This window comes from Bison bison, unplaced genomic scaffold (genome assembly GCF_000754665.1).
Source record: "Bison bison bison isolate TAMUID 2011002044 unplaced genomic scaffold, Bison_UMD1.0 scf7180017864180, whole genome shotgun sequence".
NCBI classification, from domain to species: Eukaryota; Metazoa; Chordata; class Mammalia; order Artiodactyla; family Bovidae; genus Bison; species Bison bison.
In genome coordinates this window covers 8,993,562-9,004,754 of record NW_011494752.1, presented here as the reverse complement: position 1 = coordinate 9,004,754, position 11,193 = coordinate 8,993,562, and positions in this window count along the sequence as shown.

Sequence of the window (11,193 nt, the reverse complement as noted above, 5' to 3'; positions counted from 1 at the left end):
TACTTTTCCTTCCTTAGGCTTATCATGATTGCTAATTGTGTATTTGTGTGTATGGTCATTTTATAAATATTCCCATCCCAGACCTGGCGGGCAAGTTCTTGTCTCTTTTGTTGATCACTGTTTCCCAGTACCCAGCACAGTGTCTGGCACAAGTGTGGTACTCAAGGAATGTCTGAGGGTGACTTCAGAATTACCTCCACCCCTAATGGAAAGGAGGTGGGCAATAGCACCACACAGGGACAGTATTCCTGATAATTTAAAAATCGTCTCTGCTAAGTCAGTATGAGCTAGCTCCCACATATCATGCTCCCAGGATTTGGCAATGAAATTGCCAGTTTCCCATCAGTTTCTCCTCAGTTTCCTTTGCTCTATTATATCAGATACCACTTATCCATCCACTTTCCATTCTCCAAACTATTTTGAAATCCCTCATATGCTGATGCCTTATTTCCCCCTCCTTCTTTATCCTTGGGGTTTAGGCCATGGGAGGGAGCCACGATGGACATCCAGCCCAGACGACCCACTAGTGACTGCAGCCCCAGTCACTACCTGACTTCAACTGTATGAGAGACCCGAAATGAGAACCACCCAGCTGAGCGAACTCAAGCCACAAAAAATTGAGAGATAATAATAAAACTTTGTACTAAGTTGCTGCCTTTGGTGGTGTCTTTTGTGTGTGTCTTTTTTTTCTTTTTGTCAATGTCTTGACACACGTCTATGGGTAATGAGCAAGAAAGGATCAGAACCAGAATCTAAAGGTTGTGGTCAGTTTCACTGTAATGAAGTTTTTGGTTAGTCTGTTTCCAAGCTTAATACCTGCTTGCAGAGCCTGCACATGATGGATGCTCAGTTTGCCTGCATCGTGTCACTGACCACATTCAAGGGCACATAGAACACGAATCAAGACACTCAATCCTAAGATATTGCCCTTCAACATTTTTTTAAGGAAAGAAAAGCGTCTTTGCTAAAGTTTTATAGAAGGTTTTCAGCAGGGTGGTAAACCAGAAAACACAGACTTCTTCAAATGACTATTGAAACAAAAACAGAGGGACTTGACTGTCAGTCATTTTGACCAGGGTCTGTACCCAGCTTCCTCCACAGAAATGACCTCAGCCAGAGAGCTGAAGGCACCTTTCTCAGGGAAGGTTTCCTCATCTGAAAAATGGGCACTAAGTTTAGCAGCCACATATGGATTCCAGGTCGAGGATGACTTTTCCGTGGAGTCAGAGAGTGGAGAGGCCACCAGAGGAAGCTGTTGTGCAGTTGTCTCCCCACCCTCATATCTCTGGCCATCAGGAATGAACAAATGAAGCTTCAGTTTTTCCACAAGTGGAGGAGGATGGCAGCTTTTTCAGCCAGGGGAGGCTGCAGAGGCCAGGGGCCTGGTCACTAGATAAGGGCAACTTGGAAGTTTCCATGTTTGTGTCCTTTCCTTCATCCTCTGGATTTTCTCCTTTTTAATCCACAACCCCCCATGGGGAAAAAAAAAAGGCTTCATTATCTTTCATGATGATTAATATTGACATATTATAAACAATTCAAACAAACCAGAAGAAAAAACTTAAAAGATCTTTGCCATTATCTCATCATGGAGAGATAAGCACTTGACTTTTTTTTAACCTCCTTTTCCCCCTTAACGATCCCTGGTCAGGGAACTAAGATCCTACAAGCCATGAGGTGCAGCCAAAAGAGAGAAGCAGACTGCAGACTGTGTGATTCCCTTTGCGGGGATTTCCTGGAAGACTAATCCATGGTGACAGGAGGCAGGTCAGGGAGGCCTGCAAAGGAACAAGAAGGAATTTTTCACAAAGATGCAAAAGTTTGGGGAGGGAGGAGGGAGGAGGGTTCAGGATAGGGAACACAGGTATACCTGTGGCGGATTCATTTCGGTATTTGGCAAAACTAATACAATATTGCAAAGTTTAAAAATAAAATAAAAATTAAAAAAAAAAGATACAAAAGTTTTATCATATCATGTAGCATGACAGCAGTTCATACAATGGTAATACTGTATTTTACGTAGAGTTATTGTTTGTTGTTGTTTAGGCAGTCAGTCATGTCAGACTCTTTGCAACCCCATGGACTGTAGCCCTCCAGGCTCCTCTGTCCATGGAATTTCCCAGGCAGGAATACTGGAGTGGGTTGCCATTTCCTTCTCCAGGATGTCTTCCTAAACCACTGATCGAACCCGAGTCTCTTGTGGCTCCTGAATTGGCAGGCAGGTTTTTTTTTTTTTTTAACCACTGGGCCACCAGGGAAGCCTTTATGTAGAGTTGTTGTTGTACAGTCACCAAGTTATATCTGACTCTTTGTGACCCAATGGGCTGCAGCATGCCAGGCTTCCTTGTCGTTCACAATCACCCTGAGTTTGCTCAAACTCATGTCCATTCAGTCGGTGATGCCATCCACCCATCTCATTCTTCTTCTTCTGCATTCAATCTTTTCCAGCATCAGGGTCTTTTATTTGCATCGTATGGCCAAATTATCAGCGTCAGCATCAGTAGAGTATGCCTCCAGAAAGTGTATCTATAGAAACCTGCTGGCCCCAAGGGCAGATCCTCTGTCCTACATGCTGTCCCGGTGCACTTGTCCCCACGCATTTCCTGCCTGTTCCTTCCACACATACACCCCACCCCTCCACCGCTGGTTTCCATGGCCTCCGTGGCTTTCCCTCTGCTATTCTTGTTCATGCTCATCCCCTCCCTGCTCTGCTCTCCATGGGGTCTTCCTGACCGAGAGACTGAACCCAACCCCATTGCAAATCCAGGTCTTCAGTGCTTCTTCATCCCACATGACTTCCCTGTAATGTGACTTTCACTTCTCTCTGGGCACTTAGAGGCATAACCTGCCAGCCAGGCCACTACGGCGAGTCAGTGGATGGGGCAGGAGAGGGAGGCCCTAGCTGAGGAGAGGCTGGGCTACAAGGGACCCAGAGCCAGGTGCATGGAGGGACAGGGCAGTAACCATCCTGTTCTTCTCCCCAGAAGAGCTTCAAGCTACCTGACAGTCAGGTGCTCACGAGGAGCAGGTTTGTGTCCAGAGGCGCTCTCCCAGCCCTCCCTCCTGAGTGTGGTGTCCTGTGGCATCCACGAGAACACCTTCAGCTCCATCACTAAGGGTGACGTACAAGTCCAGAAGGACCTGTCTGTCTGCACTGAGCTGTCTGGTGGGACCACCGTGTACATTGGCATCATAGACTGGATGCAGAGGGAGATCAGAGCCCTGGCCCCCAGCAGGATGGAAATCATGACCCTCACTCCTCTGGACACAAGTACTTGGTGGGGAGTGGGCTGCACTCCAGCCTCACAGTCCATCTTCCAACAGATGTGGGTGGACCGGCAGGACCGGCCTCTCCACAAACGCTTCTAAATAGACTGTGAGCAGATGCATAGCACTTGCTGTGTAAGTTCATTCAGGATAAATTTGCCACACACTTTTGCCAGCCTCCTGAAACTGGAATAAGTCTTTGAAAATAAATTTGTCCTTGAAACTTATATCTGAGACTGTAGAACTTACTGCTGATTTTGACGTTGTATTCAGCACTTCCCCTGGTGTATCTTTTGTTTGTTTGTTTGTTTTTGGCTGTGCTGGGTCTTTGTTGCTGCATGCAGGCTTTTTTCTAGTTGTGGCGAGAGGAGGCTGCTCTCCAGTTTTGGTGCTCAGGCTTCTCACTGCAGTGGGCTTCTTTTGTTATGGAACACTGGCTTTAGGCTTCTCAGGCTTCAGTAGTTGCAGCCCACAGGCTCTGGACCACAGGCTCAGTAGTTGTGGTGCACTGGTTTAGTTGCTCTGCAGCATGGGGGATCTTCCCAGATCAGGGATTGAACTCATGTCTCTTACATTGGCAGGTGGATTCTTTACCAGTGAGCCACCAGGGAAGCCCCCCTTGGTATATGTTTAATACCTTGTGTAGATCTTTGGTTTAAGCCCCTAGTTACATGTCATTCCATCACTTCGTGGCTGAAGTGAAAACATGTTTCTGGAAGAAATATCGTTGGCTGGATGAGAATCTGTGAGACCTCGAATCTCTCTATCTGTGTAGAGGATTAATATGTCAGAATTGCTGAGCCCAGGGACTTCCTTGGTTGTCCAGTGGCTAAGACTCTGTGCTCCCAATACAGGAGGCCAGGGTTAGATCCCTGGTCAGGGAGCTAGATCCCACACGCCACAATAAAGACCCAGTGTAACTAAGTAAATAAATTTTTTTAATTTTTTTCTAAAGCCTCTTATTCCAGGATTTCTCTAGAGGCTGGCAAGAGTCCTGAGCCAATCACTATTTCTGTCCTGCTGGCCTGGTGAGGTTCGGGAAGGTCTGAGCCTCGGGACCTGCTTTCCTCTCATATCTGCTTTTTTCCCTCCAGGGCACCATGGACTGTTATCTGCCTTCACTTGGAAAACGGCTTTCATTTACCGCTGTAAACTTATTCACCCTTTTAACTTAGGCAAGACTTTTGTACTAAATCCTCAGTTCTTAAGAGATGACAAGAAATTTTGGTGTTATATAGTCATGTGAGAACATGAGGCCCAGCAACACATCACTGTGAGGAGAAGTGCTGCAGGAAACAAACAAAAGACTTTCTTTCAAGGCTTTCCCTTTGGACATTTGCTCCACATCCGCTATTAAATATGTAAAAGTCACCCACATATTGCAGAAAATATAACCCTTTGCTGCAAAATAAAATTTGAAAGGATTTTTATGGTTTTGCTTCCTAAATCATTTGGCACAAGTGGTCCAATCAACCTATGACTGACTGTGATTTCTAAGGAAACATCTTTCATCTTACTTTATGAGGAATTCTGGCAATGTGAGAAAATCTAAGCCACATGTTTTTCACTGTCCTGAAAGTTTTATGAATATGAAATTTAATGATGAGGAAATTGACTATAATGTTATATTTTATAGGCATTTAATTAAACATTTATTAATCTTGGTTTTACAGTTTTTTTTAAAAAAATCATATGTGTTAAATTTTTTAGATATCAAATATAAATGAAAATTCTGAAATGGTCATTAAGTCCTAGATTGGGTGCCAGAAGAGCTTGCCAGATGAAGTGGAAGCTTTTCCTGAAAGCAGACAGAGGGCGCACACCATGCAGAGGCTCCTTCGTCTATACATCACTGCAGGGCGATCCCATGGGAGGGAGCAGCTGGGCCCTGTTCACGGCCAGGGCTGGAGCGGGGGCCAAGGCAGAGACTGCAGGGAAACAAGTTCTGTCTCAGCCTCAGAAAGGTGGTCACAGAAGCCGACAGAAGGCCTGTCCTGTCAATGAGGCACCGCTGGGATAGAAATGAAGATTTCTGTCTAGGTCAGGAAGGGCTGGGCTCTGCCACAGTAACAGATGAGCCCCAAACCACTGTTGGTTTCTACTAACCAGAGTCCTTCCTTCCCCACACTGTGAGTCCACCATGAATCTCCTGGGAGCTGAATCCAGATCACCTACACTCAATGCCCAGTCTGGAGGAGCAGTGCCTGTGTGGGGTGCAGTCCCTGGTGCAGTGGAGGGAAAACGAGAGAACTGTTGCTAGTTGTGTGTCAACCAGAGAAGCTTCTGCTGGGAGGTGATGCATGTCACCTTTGCTCACATCTGACAAAGATTCTCCCCTTGACCAGATTCTGCACAGGCTCCTCTGAGATCTTTTTCTACTAGGTTTTGATTTTTGGACTTCCATGTTCATCTCTGCATTGTCCAACTGTAGCAAGAATCTTGCTTAAGTCAGTTTAGCCAGGATTCCCCATCCTCCATATCTGACTACCCTCCACATCTAATCAAGTTCTTCATCCTCCACTATCCCCCAGGTGATGTGCAATCTCCCTGACCTAGCTCCAGCAAAAATCTTGTTTAATCGGAAACCTCCTGTGGGCTTCCCAGGTGGTACTAGTGGTAAAGAATCTGACTGCCAATGCAGGAGACACAAGAGGTAATGGTTCAATCCCTGGGTTGGGAAAGTCCCCTGAAGTAAGGAATGGCAACCCACTCCAGTATTCTTGCCTGGAAAATTCCATGGACAGAGGAGCCTGGTGGGCTACAGTCCATGGGGTCCCAAAGAGTTGGACATGACTGAGCAACTGAGCACACATACACAGAGAATCCTCCAGTACTCCTGTTTCCTTTGATTAGTTTTCCATCCAGAGACTCCATCCTGCTCCTTGGTTATAAATTCCCACTTTCCCGCTCAGTCAGTCCAACCTCTCTCTCCCACTGCAAACCCCCACTTATCCTGACAACTCTTCTTGAATAAAGCCTGCCTTACCACTCTTTAACAAGAGTCAGAGTGAATCTTTTCTTCTTTAACTCATCTCATCTATTGGCCAAAGGAAGGCAAGTGACCAAGACGGTTGTTAACGGGGCTGGGGAGGAGAGTTTTCCAGAAAGTGGCAGTGGGTGCTTTTGAACAGTAACACAGCCTTTTACCATTTTCCTCTGACAAAGAAACTTGAAGACAATCCTCTGTAAAGCAGGTCCCACCCAAGACAGCTGTCTTGCCTGTTAGGTCTCAGGCAACCACATCTTGGTGGGTGGGGAGGGGAAGTCACGTGCCAGAGGTCATCAGAAGTCCCTTCTCCCTCCCCTCCTGAACCTCTTCATCCATTGAATCGTTTCTGACTCACACACCTGTCCCTCGAACTGGTGTTAAAGGCCACCTGACTCAGCTGGGGTCGGGGCGGGGGCGGGGGGCCGGGGAGGCACAAAATCTCTCTTCTGGGGAGCCTGTTTGCATGAGATGAAGGTAATCTGCCTCAGATTGAAAAGACATTTTATGCATGAATCTTGATTAGTTCCTTTAAAAAAAAAATCACTGTCACAACTACTGAGCCCAGATGTCACAATTACTGAAGCCTGTGCACCTAGAACCCATGCTCTGCAACAAGAGAAGCCATGCCAATGGCTACAACTAGAGAGAAGCCTGCACAGCAACAAAGACCCAAAATAGCAAAAAAAACAAGTAAATAAATTAAAAAATTACTTTCACACTTATTTATCATTTATAAGTGACATTTACTTATGTCATTTGTCTACATAAGAACCTGTGATGGCTTCTAACTGCCAACCTTGCAGGTGGAATCTGAACACCTTGTCCCCTCTCCCAGCTGTACTCAAAGGCAGGCTCAATTTCCCTCAGGATACAAAAACTAGGGTAATATTAGATGGGGACAATGGGTACTAGGGAAATGACCAGCAATAGCCATTAACATTCACCACTGTGATTTGTTCTTCCTGCAGTAAAAGTGACACCTCACAAGTGTCCTCATGGGCACTCAGATAAATTACATTTCCCAGTCTCATTCCAGTGGGACTGTGTGATGGTACTCTGGACAATGGAATATGAGCAGAAGTAATTTACAACATTTTAGAGTTTGGTCCATAAAATGCTCCAATCTCACAACATCAAAGAAAACCAGAGCCTGCCAGTAGTTGAAGTGGTAAAAGCAGATTTTACTCAGGAACTATTGCAGCAGGGGGAAAGAGGCCTCATCATAAGACTGGGCTCAACTCTGAATATGAAGAGGAAGCCATGGGAACACAAGGGTGGGGGCCAGTGGATGGAGAATTATTAAGGAAACATCAGGAATACAGAAGTATTCTGGCTAAACAAGATTTTTGCTGAAGGCAGGCAGGGGTGATCAGGCATCACCTCAGTGGAGAATGAGAAGTTTGGTCAGATAACCAGGGTGATCAAGGGTGGGAAATTCTGGCCAAACTGACCTGGCAGGATTCTTGCTAAAACTAGACCCTTGGAGGACACACCCAAGGATGGGGCCAAAGAGGACTCAGAGGAGCCTGAGTAAAGTTTGGTCAACCAGAGAATCTTTCCCAGTATTCCTTTGGATCCTTATTTTTAAACAGCAGCTATAATGAATACTTTGGGAACAGTTGTGGAAACTTGAAAATAAACTGGTTGTGAGGTGATATTATAGAATTTAAAATTTTCCTACATGTGATAATGACACTTTGGTTGCATAGGATATCCTTACATTTAAGAGATGCATGCCTGGGACTTCCCTGGTGGTCCAGTGGTTAAGTGCCTGCCAGTGCATAGACATGGCTTCAATCCGTGCTCCAGGAACTAGATCCCACATGTCATGGGGCAACTAAGCCTACGTGCCACAACCACTGAGCCCTCGCTCTAGAGCCCAAGAGCTGCAACTACTGAAGCCCACTTGCCTAGAGCCTGTGCTCCACAACACGACAAGCCTGCACGCCACAACTAGACAGTAGCCCTGATCACCGCAACTAGAGAAAGCCTGAGCACAGCAACGAAAACCCAGCCAAAAGAAAAGAGAGAGAGATGCGTGCCTAATTAGTTAGAGGTGAAAAGTCACACAAGACCACAGCAGTGGGTTTGGTTTAGGGCTGACATCCAAACTCAAAATACTAACTGCTCACGCAGCACCTAGCTGACTTAGAAAGGATGTGGAACAGGAAGTACAGCAGCACTCTATACAGCTCTCCACGGCTCTGATGACTGCATATGGGCTAGGTTCTAGCCCCAGAGGATTCAGCAAAGAGTACCCACTGGCTCTGTGGCTCCCTGCTTGTCTGGTGGCAATGTGACAGTAAGAGGTCACATGCATTCTTCAGCAGAGCTAGGGCCCATACGTTACGAGTTACACCAGCAGCCAAGAACAGCAAGCCGAGAGGCAGCCTTCAACAGCAGTTGAACAGCACACACAGGTCCTACAGGAACGCCATCTGAGTTCAGACTACAAGTCAGCTCCTGGAGGAAGGATTCACAGCTGTGAAAGCTCTCCCTCTAGTCACAGATGTCAGCAACATTTGAAATCACTGGACAAAAAAGTTAAATAAAACAAAACGGCTGACACTTGTTGAAGCCAGATAATGAGTTTATCAAACTATGCTTCAGTGCTTGAAAATTTTTATGATAAGAAATCAAAAGAAATAAAATCTCAAATGGAGGTGTTCACCACCTGCTTTCATTTCCTGTGTGGTTTACCAGTGAGTTAATTCCTTCTGTTTAAAGCTCCCTGCTCTCAAGTCATAGCGCAAATTCCCCTTTTATGTAGCGCCCCTCCCCCACTCCGACTATAGGCTCCGTCCCTCCCCCCAATCCAAGTGCTTTTTCTTCTAGACTCTTCCTGTTGCCTTCTTTCAGTTGCAGGGCACAGAAAAAGAAAAAAAGGAAACTCTGCCACATAACCAAATAATCCTAGATTCCATGTCAGGCAGGCAGCCAGGCCCCGCGGCTCTAGCCCTATCACATGGCTGTTGTTCCTCGGGGTGGCTTCCCTTTGTAGACACTACACGAGGTACCAGCTACCAGCTCCTAAGCATGCTTCCTTCCGGAAGGACTTGCGGAAGCCTTTGCCGCAGCATGCTCAGCAGAAGTCCCAAGGCTTGCTCTCATTGGCCAGGCTTATCACATGCCCACCAATCAGGGAATGTCTGGCCCTGATTGGTGGATCTGGGTCACATGCTTCACACCCGGCCCTGAGGTGAGTCAGTGATGTCAGCGACCCTCGAAGATTCGGAAGCAGGTGACTCTGGGAGGCAGGTGACTCGCGCTGGGGTTCCAGCATCTGAGAGATGAGGCCAGAAGCGGTGGAGGGTGGGGTGCGGGTGGGGGACCTGGTTGGTGACATGGTCCAGCCCACCTCAGAGGCCATTAGGGTGCTCGCTGGCTCTGAGTGGGTTTTCGTCCTGTGAGTCCCCAGAATGATTTTTGGACGTCAAGGGGGCTGAATTTTCTCCTGAGAGTCCTGGTGAACGCGCTTCCTTTCGGCTCAGTCCCCCGTCAGGAGTCGCACCGCTGGGGCTGTAGTTCCAAGAGAGGCCGTCAGGGGGCGATGGAGAAGCGAGAGGCAAGACTCCATTCAGTCCTTTCAGTTCAGTTCAGGTGTTCAGTCGTGTCTTTTCGCGACCCTGTGGACTGCAGCACGCCAGGCTTCCCTGTCCATCACCAAGTCAGTCCTTTGGGTTTTGCTTTTTAACTGTATATGGGAAAGCGCCTCGTGCAGTCGATGAGTCCTCACAAACTGGACGAATCTGCGAGGCCAGCGACCGAGGCCTCAGGAGCCCCCTGGTGCCGCCCACGCTCCTCTGACTCAGTGTGTCGTTTACACTGGCGCCACTCTACAGTATGGACTCCTTTATGAGCTTCCTCTGCGCCGTCGTGTGTAGTTGTGTTTCCGTGTGAACACATTTTTTCTCAGGTTCTGCGGTCCCTGCGTTCATTTGTCTGCTCCAGTGTTGATGGGCATCTGGGTGATTTCTGGTTTGGGCCATTATGAGTAAATAATGCTGCTGGAAACCTTTCACATATGTTTCAGTGGACACATATATATGCACTTTTGTTGGGTGTATATCTGTGAATGGGATTGCTGGGCCACAAGTTGTATACATTTTTTAGTGTCAGTGGATACTGATTGCCACACCCTTTCCAAGGAGGCTGAGCGGATTTGCACTCAGGGTCCAGTTGCACTGGGTACTCTCTGTCTTTTCCTTGTTAGCCATTCAAGTTCAATAGGGTTTTCTTTTGCGGGGGGGGGAGGGGGCAGTAATATTTATTTGGCCACATCAGGTCTTGGTTGTGACATGTGGGATCTAGTTCCCTGGTCAGGAATTGAACTTGGACCCCCTGCATTGGGAGCCACTGGACCACCAAGGAATTCCCTCAATAGGTTTTTTAAAAACAGCTTGATTGAATTGACATACTGTAAAATTCACCTGTTTTTATATGTACAAATCAATGCTTTTAAGTAAACTTGTGCAATCACCACAGTGAATCAATTATAGAACATTTCCATCATTCCTAGACCCCTCATGCCCTGTTTAGTTTGTTTTTTAACCTCGTTTTCTTCAACAGTCTTTGGGCACTTATCTGGTGCCAGGCACTTTTCTAGGCGATATGAATAACTGAAAAATCAGGAAAACCTGGTCCTTGCAGCCTAGAGAGACTCAGACATAACCCAATTGCTGTAATCTTGGGGAGGTACAGAGTAGTGTGGGATGTGCAGTGACCCAGAAAGTGACAAGGGTTTCTGACGCTTTAATTGCAAATGTGGGGAGGGAGCAGGGGCAAAGTGTAAGACAACAGGGAAGGGACAGCTTGACCACCACCTGGGAAAATGTCCTTCCAAAGAAGGGCTCATCCTTCCAAACCTTGGGGGTTTTCCCAACCATAGGGTTGGTTAGGAGTCTCTGCCCTTTACCCCCAGAACCTGGTCTGCTTCC